Here is a 9717-nt window from a genome sequence, read left to right on the forward strand (position 1 = left end):
AGAATGCACTTTAGCTGTGTGGGAATCATTCTGGGAGGCAGGACTGGAAACTCTCATTTCTACAATATTGATGCGTGGTATGGTTAAGATTAGAAGAAGCTTATGTTTGAGGTACGGCCAGAGTTCGAGGAAGATAGGGAAAAATTGAGGTAACAGCTAATAAAAGGGAAAATTTTCATTTCAGGTCTGTGGTGGGACTAAAACTCTGGTCAAACGTGCCAAAACTGCACAGGGCTGCTTTCCGCCCGGCTACATAAAGGACACAATGCTCCCTGTACTGGCGCTGAACACTGACACATGAATTAGAATGTGAGGTGCAGAACTGTTCAGCATGGAAGTACTTCTGAGGGATAATGCCTTAAGGGCTTGTGGGAAATTGTGTTTATTAAAGGCCACTGAAAAGAGACTGACTGAACAACCAAATCAAGACAATCTTATTAAACCGAATGGTGTAATGAAGACTGAGGTTACATTCCAGGACTGGACTTTTTACTTATTTGCATTATTACGAATGTCAGCGAGATTTACAATGAGGTTTTTGTACATCTGGAACAGAACACAGAAGTTCCAGTTTCATTTGGGCTCTCTGGATGAAAATGTACCATATCCTGAACCCACTGTGGGTTTTGTCACAGTATTTTATGGGACCTGTTCCTTTTTTTTTTTTTTTTTTTTTTCCAGGGTTCATTGAGCCGGTCTAGGATTTTTTTTCCTTGGGATGACATCATGACAGTTGTCCCTGGGTTGTTAAGTTTAAGGTCGCTCTTGGTCACATTCGCTCCTTTTTGCTCAGAGTTAGTGGCAGCGGTCCAGTGCTCAACAAGTGCATAGGTCAAGTGTTAATTTAAGGTCCCGAAAAGAACCTCGGCCCTTGAAACTGTGCGCTAAGGCAGCTGTGAATAACCATCCTGCGTTCAGTTATGTGTTGGCCCCAGGACCCGGGAGCGACAGAACCACAGATCGCATGGTTAAAGATCTGATAGACATTTACAAGACATAGCAGAGCCTCTCCTTTCCTTTTGGCTGGACACTCAGTCTATCAGATCATCTCAATATCTCACGCAAGCTGAAGTGTTACATACTAACTATGAACACCAATATGAGCGTGTTTTGATATCGGCGTCAAACTGGATGGAGAGTCTAGAGGAGATGTCCTCTTTGTTGACATGGAAAGATTACAGGAAAATATTGTGTCATAATTATTTCTCAACACCTCCATCATAGATCAGAGTTCGTGGGATTTCTGATATGAGGGGGGTACTGAGAAACACGTAGCGCGGAGCTCACCATAAATCAGCTTAGCCCGGGTAGATTTGATGACAAAGATTTAATGGCTGTAAAGGACACCCTGAGCCTGAGATTCTTGCAACTGTCATCAAATACCCGCTAGGCCATTAACAGGTCACGCAGGCGTAGCTAAGCTGAGCCTGCAACATCATCAGCACACCCACCCAGCTCCTGTCACCAGTTGAAACACAGGTGCACTTCCTAGAACAGCAGCAGGGAAAGAAGATAGTCATCCTCTCCTGTCTCCTCACTAAATCTTGAATGCAGCACACCAGTTTCATACAGTATGAGATTTGAAGCCTTGAAATCTGTGTCATTAATAGACCGATTATCAGCCTGGTCAATTATCTTGGCCGATGTCTGGAATTTTTCTGATTATCGGTATTGGAATTTTCTATTAATAACTCAGTGTGCTACTTGAGGATGATGCAGCCTCCTCTCTCCGTCTGTCGTCACTCTTTGGTCTCAGAAATGTCTCAAGTAGAAACAAAAACTGCAAAAACTGAACAAGAAACACAAGTTGTTGGCACAAACCTGGAAATGAGCTTCTCTTACAGTGGTTAAGGCTACAGTAGTGGCTAGAGGCTAAAGGTTAAAGCACACTGCTGTAGACCGAGCACACCTCTTCAATGCAACAACACTCCCCCAGCAGGATAATGTGCAATGCCACACTGCAAAATCTGCTCAGTTGTCCTCTTCCCTCTCTCCCCAATAAATCTTTGCCCCCTTAAATTGGGAAAACACTGCAGCACACAGGCTTCATGCAGACCTGAAGCCCTGAAATCTGTGTTGAAACATATTTTAACATCATTACAGAATTCCTGTTTGGGAAACCTTTAGGAGTCCTTTTGTCTTCAAGAAGGCTTTTCCTTTATTTCACACAAACCGCCATTTGTGAGTCTAATCCGCTGCTCATCACATACAAACAGGCCTCTTTTTGCCTCTGACAGTTGCAAGGTTCTTTGCCAAACCTTATTATTTGCTCCAGGGAACTTTCTTGTCGTTGCCCAATATGACCTCACCTGTGGACTCCCCGGTTCGTATGCTTGGTCACGTACGGCCGGCCGCAACTCCCCCTCTGAGCACGATCGACCACGCGCTCGCGTCGCTGGCCCGTATGTTAATGCACACTTCAATCACACAGAATGCTAAAACCACATAACTGGCCTCTATGCAAATACTAACTTCTGTGTTGAGTGTTCAGGGTAGCCAATTCCCCCGAGGGAAGAAAGAAAGTGAGTTTAGAGGAAAGATATGGTAAATAGGTTTATTCCACATTCGCTATGACTCGCCGTTTGACACTGCAACAGACCATCAGACTGTACGTAGAGAACATTTTGAGGTAATGCAGTTTTCCCAGCTCAATAGCATCATTCCTGTGTTGTCATTATTTATTGCTCATATTTACCAGAATCTACTGGTTTTATTGAATTTGTTTAAGGATATTCTTGGTAAAAACACCTTTTTCTACACACCAAAGTCTGTTAAGTGTGATGGGATCTTGAGCTGGTGTTGGTTAGATGAGTTAATGTGTCAAACTGTGTGAAATGCAGCAACTGGAAAGGTCACAAGTGCTTGTGTTTGTAACTTTCAACTCCACGCAACAAGTGGAAAAGACAAGGGCTTCATAATTTAACAGTTCAAACCAAACAGACAGTTAACTTGTGTGTTTCTGTTCATGTAGTTGTGGGAGTGTAGGCAGCTTTGTAAAAACATTGGCTTCTACTGTAGTTTATCAAATGAAATACATGAACACCATCACATTTAATGGCATCGTGACAACATACACACGAGGTGTGATCAAAAAGTTCCAGGACGGCATCTGAAAAAATCAGAAACCGTACCAGACTCAAAATATTTTTCCAACTAATCTCCTTGTGCAGCACCACAGTGCTCCAAGTGCTTTGCAGTGCTTCCAATGCTCCCTGAAAGTATCGCCTGCGATGAGCTGAACTAAACTAAACTGTATCAAATAGCAACCCTTCAAGTGGAATTTTATGTATGGAAGAGAGAAAAGTCACAAGGAGCCAAATCTAATGAGTAAGGTGTCACTTGTATTGAATGTTCTCTCTCTGGGGAACAAGTTTACAGTGTATAATCAGGTGAATATGTTAAAGACAACAAGAAGGATGCTCTTGGAGAACTCCTGACCTGATGTGCTTTGTTTTTGCTGCTGTTTCTTCTCTTGATGGCAGCCACAAGCCTCTCAACACCAGTGATAATTCTCCAGAACGTGACGTTTGCTCTCTGCTACAGTTTACACTTCAGGGAGAAACTGCAAATGTGAATCTACTAGTAGTCACACAAATGTGTGTAATGCAGATCCTGATGTCAGTTGCACAGCGTCAGCAGTATCCTGAATTGTGACTGTCTGGACATGTTGCATGCATGTGACGGTGACACAACATTCACAGAACTTCTTGAAGGAGTCCACTCTTTGCTCGCTGTCTTTGATTCATGCTTCATTTTTATGTTGTATGTCTATATTAATATTCCTGAGCTGGCATGAATACACACCAACACATGCTCATGGACTCTAGAATGAAGACTGATATCTCTCAGCTTTGATTTGATGCCTCAGACCTATGGGGATATTCAGTGTCATGATGAGCTGCTTTGGCAGCTCTGCTAAGTGTGTATTTATGTGTGGATAATGTTAACAGTACATCTAAGTAGTCTACTTCAGATAATAATAGATATTACGAGTGAAGATGATACATTAAACACCGTAATGTGTACTACCGTGAGAGTCATTGTGATGACACATTAAAATACCTGCCAACAAACAAATAAGCTCACAAAGGGTCACAGCAGGTCACAGGCTAAATCTGGCTCTGTGCACATCTAAGTCATTTTCACTTTGTAGATGTAAAGATGCATTTGAAAATGAATTCAGACATATTCTTAGGAATGTTGGTTGTGATACCTGACATACAATATTTTTATACTCCATAAATATGGGGATCAATTTTAGTATAAATCCTCCTATCCAATCATAATTGTTTAAAACAAGTTATTGAAGTGTATTAAAACAAACATTCATGCATGCTAAATCACAAGGGAGAGCACATTTACTAATGAGTAAAACAGGCAAACTTTTTATTTTCACTCTACAGTTTAACAGTGACAGTGATGAGATTGGTTTCTAGTGTTTTTAGTCAATAAAAAGCAAGAATCGATAAAACGTGTGACAAGAGATTTATAGGTGTTTTTAATTTAAAGATCCATATCTTCACTGACTTCCAACTGGATCTGAGATGTAACTGGAAATTTAAACCCATCCAGTCAGTGTAGCACTTTGGTTCAGAACCAACCCAATAACAAAAACGTTGTAATAGCTGCATTGGTCCACAATGTAAAAATGTATTATTTCACACAAAAAAACGCTCTAAAATTGTGATATGGCAGCATTTTTTAGGGACTATTCTTTAGGTTGGTCATTCTCAACATGGTAAACAACTGGGGCTTATGACCATGATCTTTTCCTCAACGTAACTGAGTATTTTGGAGTCTGAACTCCACTAAGTAGTTTTGTGGCGTGAATAGAAGCAAATAGTAACTGAAATTGACAATAAAATACATTTCAGTGGTTGTATTTCAACCCAAACTATGAATTTTCCTGAATGTGAGCAACATAAAGTACTGTCGTAGCATAAACAAAACCCAACAGCAACTGAAAAACCCACAAAACCATTCACCCCAATGGGTAGAAGTCCTTTAACTTAGAACTTCAGTCTTTTGCAGATGTAGTTGCTTTTTTTCAAGTGTAAGGTGAAAAAAGTTACATGAAGTGGACGCAGGCCACTAGAACAAAAAGAGTAGGCATCTCATAGATTTACAGCCTTCGTTGTAGAACTAGTGCATTTTTGCCCCAACCAACGTAGCTATTAAACATTTTGGTGTATGACTGCGTTGAATATTGGTATGAATACTCATGTTCAGCCAGATATTTTTTTGTGTAATTCTTTTAATTTTTAGATTTCTGCTCCCAAAATCGCCAATTCAATTCACATGAGTATATGGTTGGATTGGCAGAGAATGTGTTGAGAATATTGACTTTGGAAAGATGAAATCTGAGTAGAACTTTTCTTTCTCTGATGAACATTCAGATCTAATCCTTCCAGACCATGCCTCAGTTCTTCTGTATATTGAGGTACTAGTCTGCCTGATGTGTAGAGATGATCCCTTCAGCCATTAGAATTCACTTAAATATTAATGATTGCACTCACATTCATATGGAGAAGCCAATTGGTTGAGCTAGTTGGTAATTGAATATTTGTGCACATTTGAACTCTGAAGTTTAACTTGCTTTCTATTAGGATCTCCTACAAACTCCCGAGCCACTGATGAAGAGACCAAAACTTGCTACAGCCCATGTTGAAACAGACTGCTCCCTCGTCTTCCCTCCTTCCTCCTCCGTCCTCCCCCCTGCCCTCAGCACAGGAGGGGAGGACATGGCGTGACAGATCTGTCACGTCGGCACCTGGTCGTACACAAGTGTTAATGTCCCCACCTCAGCCGAGAATCACTGGACCACCGACACCATGCAGGAGTGTGTCTGTGTGAATCTCTGAGTGTGTCTCAGATGTTCCGCAGCTTTAAACTCATTTTACGTTTCCTCTCCAAATCAGAAATTTAGAAAAGTTGTGAAGGAGGTTTAACCTGGATCGTGTACCTTAAATGTTTCCGTCTGCGTGTGTCCCTGCCTGCATGATAATGATGCACCAGACAGGGTTTCCGTCCGCTGTCACTCAGAAGCAACAAGCCAATCATTCCTAGGTTCTAAAATAAGCTCCCCTCCCCCCTCCTCTCTCCCCCTTCTCCTCTCCCCCCCTCACATGTGCTCCTCTCGTCAGGACCTCTCACCTTCAGAGTGACAGGAGACAACTGAGGGGGGACAGAAGAGCTGGGGAGGAAATGGGTGACAGCGGGGAAGAGAGTCAGCCAACTGTGAAAGGTGAAAAATCTGAGGAAAAGTTTGGGTTAATCAGTTGGTAGAAGCAGAACCGGATCAGCAGATTTACTGTCCAGTTAACATTGCAGCTCTATGAGTTTGTACTGTGTGTTGTGCAATCCTGGGAAATTTTAAGTTTGCCACAGAAAAAAAATCACCTGCACCTCAATATGTAGAGGTTACAGTTTCATACGTTTTGGTGTCCTCATAGTCAGGTTTTAAACTAAGGAGTTTGGCTTCTATGGTTGTTGACCTCATTATTACTCCACCAAGGAATGCGATGGAGCTATGTGACGATCGGCGTACATGAATCTGTCTGTCTGTCCGTGCACAACATTACTCAAAGCTAACTAACCGATTTGGATAAAATTTTCAGGAAGGTCAGAAATGACACAAGGATCAACTGATTAGATTTTGACAGTGATGCGGCTTATAGTCTGGATCCACAGATTTCTTAAAGATTGCTGTATTATTGCCAGATAGCGGCACATTACTGTAACTATGACAACAAGTGAACGCCAAGTCACCTGCCTGCTGGTGATCATATGATTGTGATCCTACTACAAATCCACCGCTGTAGACTTATCAGAAATGATACAAGGCACAACTGATTAAATTGTGGGGGTGTTTCCAGGTCCCATCAATTCCCGCCACCCGCTACATATTTAGGTCACACGATTTGGTATCCGTACATGACGTAAACATGCATAACACACGCCTGAGCTCAGCACAAGGTCATTTTGTTTGTGGGTACATATTAAATGGCCACATTCTATGTTGTCATAATTTCTGATCATCAATAACTAATAAAAAAAAAATGCTGCATTTCTACAAAAATATGGTGCATTTCTGACAATGCCATTTGGGGGAATGAACAGCTTTGGTGGAGTACTGCGCTCTCTGAGTGCTTTTCTTGTTGTTGCTTTGATTAGTTATGAGCTCATTTGTAATAAATTATTGAGCTCCGTAGGCTCCCACAAATGCATTTAAGTCCATAAGTATTTGGAAAGTTGACAGTTATGATAATTTTTTCTCTTTTTGTGACCACAGTCATTTAGAAATGAAACATTCAAGATGTCCGTAAGGTACAAGCTTTTAGCTTTAGTAAGTTATTGAATAAACCACTAAAAAATCACCTCTGTGCATCAGAGTTACTTATTAAGTTCCTGCCTTAAAGTGGCTTAGATGTAACTCTAGACGGTTGCTTCCTCGAGCACACCAGCTCACTTATGAATCCTCTGTAAAACTACTCTATGCTACACAATGGCAAGTTGTAATAATCTAAAAACTTCAGCTAGACTTGTTTGAACTAACTGATTCTGAAGAAGAATACTGCTACAGAAAGCCCCACCGTGCAAGCTGAAAAGATTGTTTACTTGTATTTTATGAACATCTGAAAGTTTGAATCTGTGCTTTTAAGATCGGGACACTGCAGTCTCAAGGTGGAAATGCTAAGACTTGGCACTGACGGCTTATTTTGCTCATAATGTGTCTTCCAGCGTGTTAAAAAAAAAAAGTCATTTGAACATGTTTACACAATGAAACACTTGATTTTCACTAGACAAAAAATCACATTTACTGTCGGGAAATTACGGCCATTTTTTCCATAGTTTTGCGATTTCAAAAGGCTCAAAAGTAATTGGACAGTTGACTGATGAGCAGTTTTGCAGTCAGGTGTGCCCTGTTTCCTTGTTATTTCATGACAAATTAAGGAGATAAAAAGTCTGGAGTGTTCTCTAAATATTCATTCAAGTGAAAATGGCTAATATTAGGCCTATCAGTGAGATACCTGAAACTTTAGGAGGAACACAATCAACATTTTCTGAAAAAGAAAGAATGGACTGGAAGACCACAGAAGACAAATCAAGTGGATGGTCGTAGAATTCCTCCCTTGGTGATAAAAACCACTGCACAACACTTAGCCAGGTCAAGAATACTCTGGAGGAAGTTCTGTAGGCATATCATTGTCAGAGTATAGGATCAAGAGACACCTTCATGGATATAAGTACTGACCTCAAGATGCAAACCACTGGTAACACTCAACAACACAAAAGCCAGCTTAGACTTTGCTAGAAAACACATAGAAAAGCCTAGTCAGCCCTGGAACAAGATTCTGTGGACTAAGATGAACTCGTAGGAGAATAATGGGAGGAGAACCACATCATCTGTCAGCCATGCTGGAGGGAATGTTACGGCATGGTGGACATGAATGGCTGCCAATGGAGCTGGGCACTGGTGTTTATTAATAATGTGACTACTGATAAAAGTAGCAGGATGACTTCTGAGATGTGCTTCTACTCAGATTCCGTCAAATACCTTAACCTGATGGGATTGTGCTTCACAGTATAGACCCAAAACATACCACAAAAGCAACCCAAGTGGTCAAGAAACATTAGGACAACTGAGCTGCTTGTCATGTTCTGAAGACAATACTGAGAGCAGAAAGACCCACATACAGGCAGCAGCTGCAGTAAAGGCCTGAAAAACATCTTGGGAAAGAAAACTCAAGATTTGCAATTGATATTTGTTAATAATTCCTAATCACGGTAGTGTATAATTGCGTTAGTGTATCCTCAATTTCTTCTGAACATGTGAAAATAGCAGAACTATATGAAAAATTCTGTAATTCATACATTTTTAATGTATTTTTTTTGTTAAACTCTGTGGTTTAAAGCTGAAAGTTCTGCTTTATTTCCAGGCAGAAGCAAAAACACTCGGCTCTACTACATCCCCTCTTTGTTTCCTGTCCTGGGGCATAGTGAAGGTTGGAGTTAGTCCAGACAAGAAAAGCGTTTTCCCCATCGTACCGTGTTTCCTAATCGTGTCTGGACTCTCTTCAGTCGTACTTTTGAAAAGCATTTTATTGCATAGTTGTGATATAAAGATACACGGCGCAGGATCCAAGTTCCATGTTTTCAGGCAGCTGCTAAAGTTTCAGATGTCCTCTTTTATGTTCCATTCATGTTTTTGTAGCTTTACTATTGACAAAGCCTCTTTACGACCAAGTATTCTAATAGCTGCAGTGTGTAGTTCTCGCCTTGTTATCATTGTAAAAGTCAATTTTGGGGTACGAGGTGCAGAAGAATCTGGAGATTTCGGTGTGTTTGGTCTTCTTGGACTCTCTGTTTGTTCAGGTGTTAAAATAGGTTAAATTAACAAATCTTCACTGATGCAAATAACTCAGAAAATCTTGGCTTTCAGCACAGCGCTCTGTGTGTGCATCTCTGTCTGTGTGTGGGAGGGAGGGGTGTCAATTCTCAGGGATCTACATGAACTTTGAGACTGTGAGGTCACACACTCGCTGACAACTCAACCACCTGTTGCCACACACACACACACAAATGCTCACACACATATATCCACGCTCTCACACCCACATCCACATTTTCCTGCACACCCTCTCTCGTGTGACCAGTCACTTCTGCAGACTTTTAGCTGTTTGCACGATAAAGACGACGTGTTATTTGTATGTGGAT

The sequence above is a fragment of the Amphiprion ocellaris genome, chromosome 12 (assembly GCF_022539595.1).
Source record: "Amphiprion ocellaris isolate individual 3 ecotype Okinawa chromosome 12, ASM2253959v1, whole genome shotgun sequence".
NCBI classification, from domain to species: Eukaryota; Metazoa; Chordata; class Actinopteri; family Pomacentridae; genus Amphiprion; species Amphiprion ocellaris.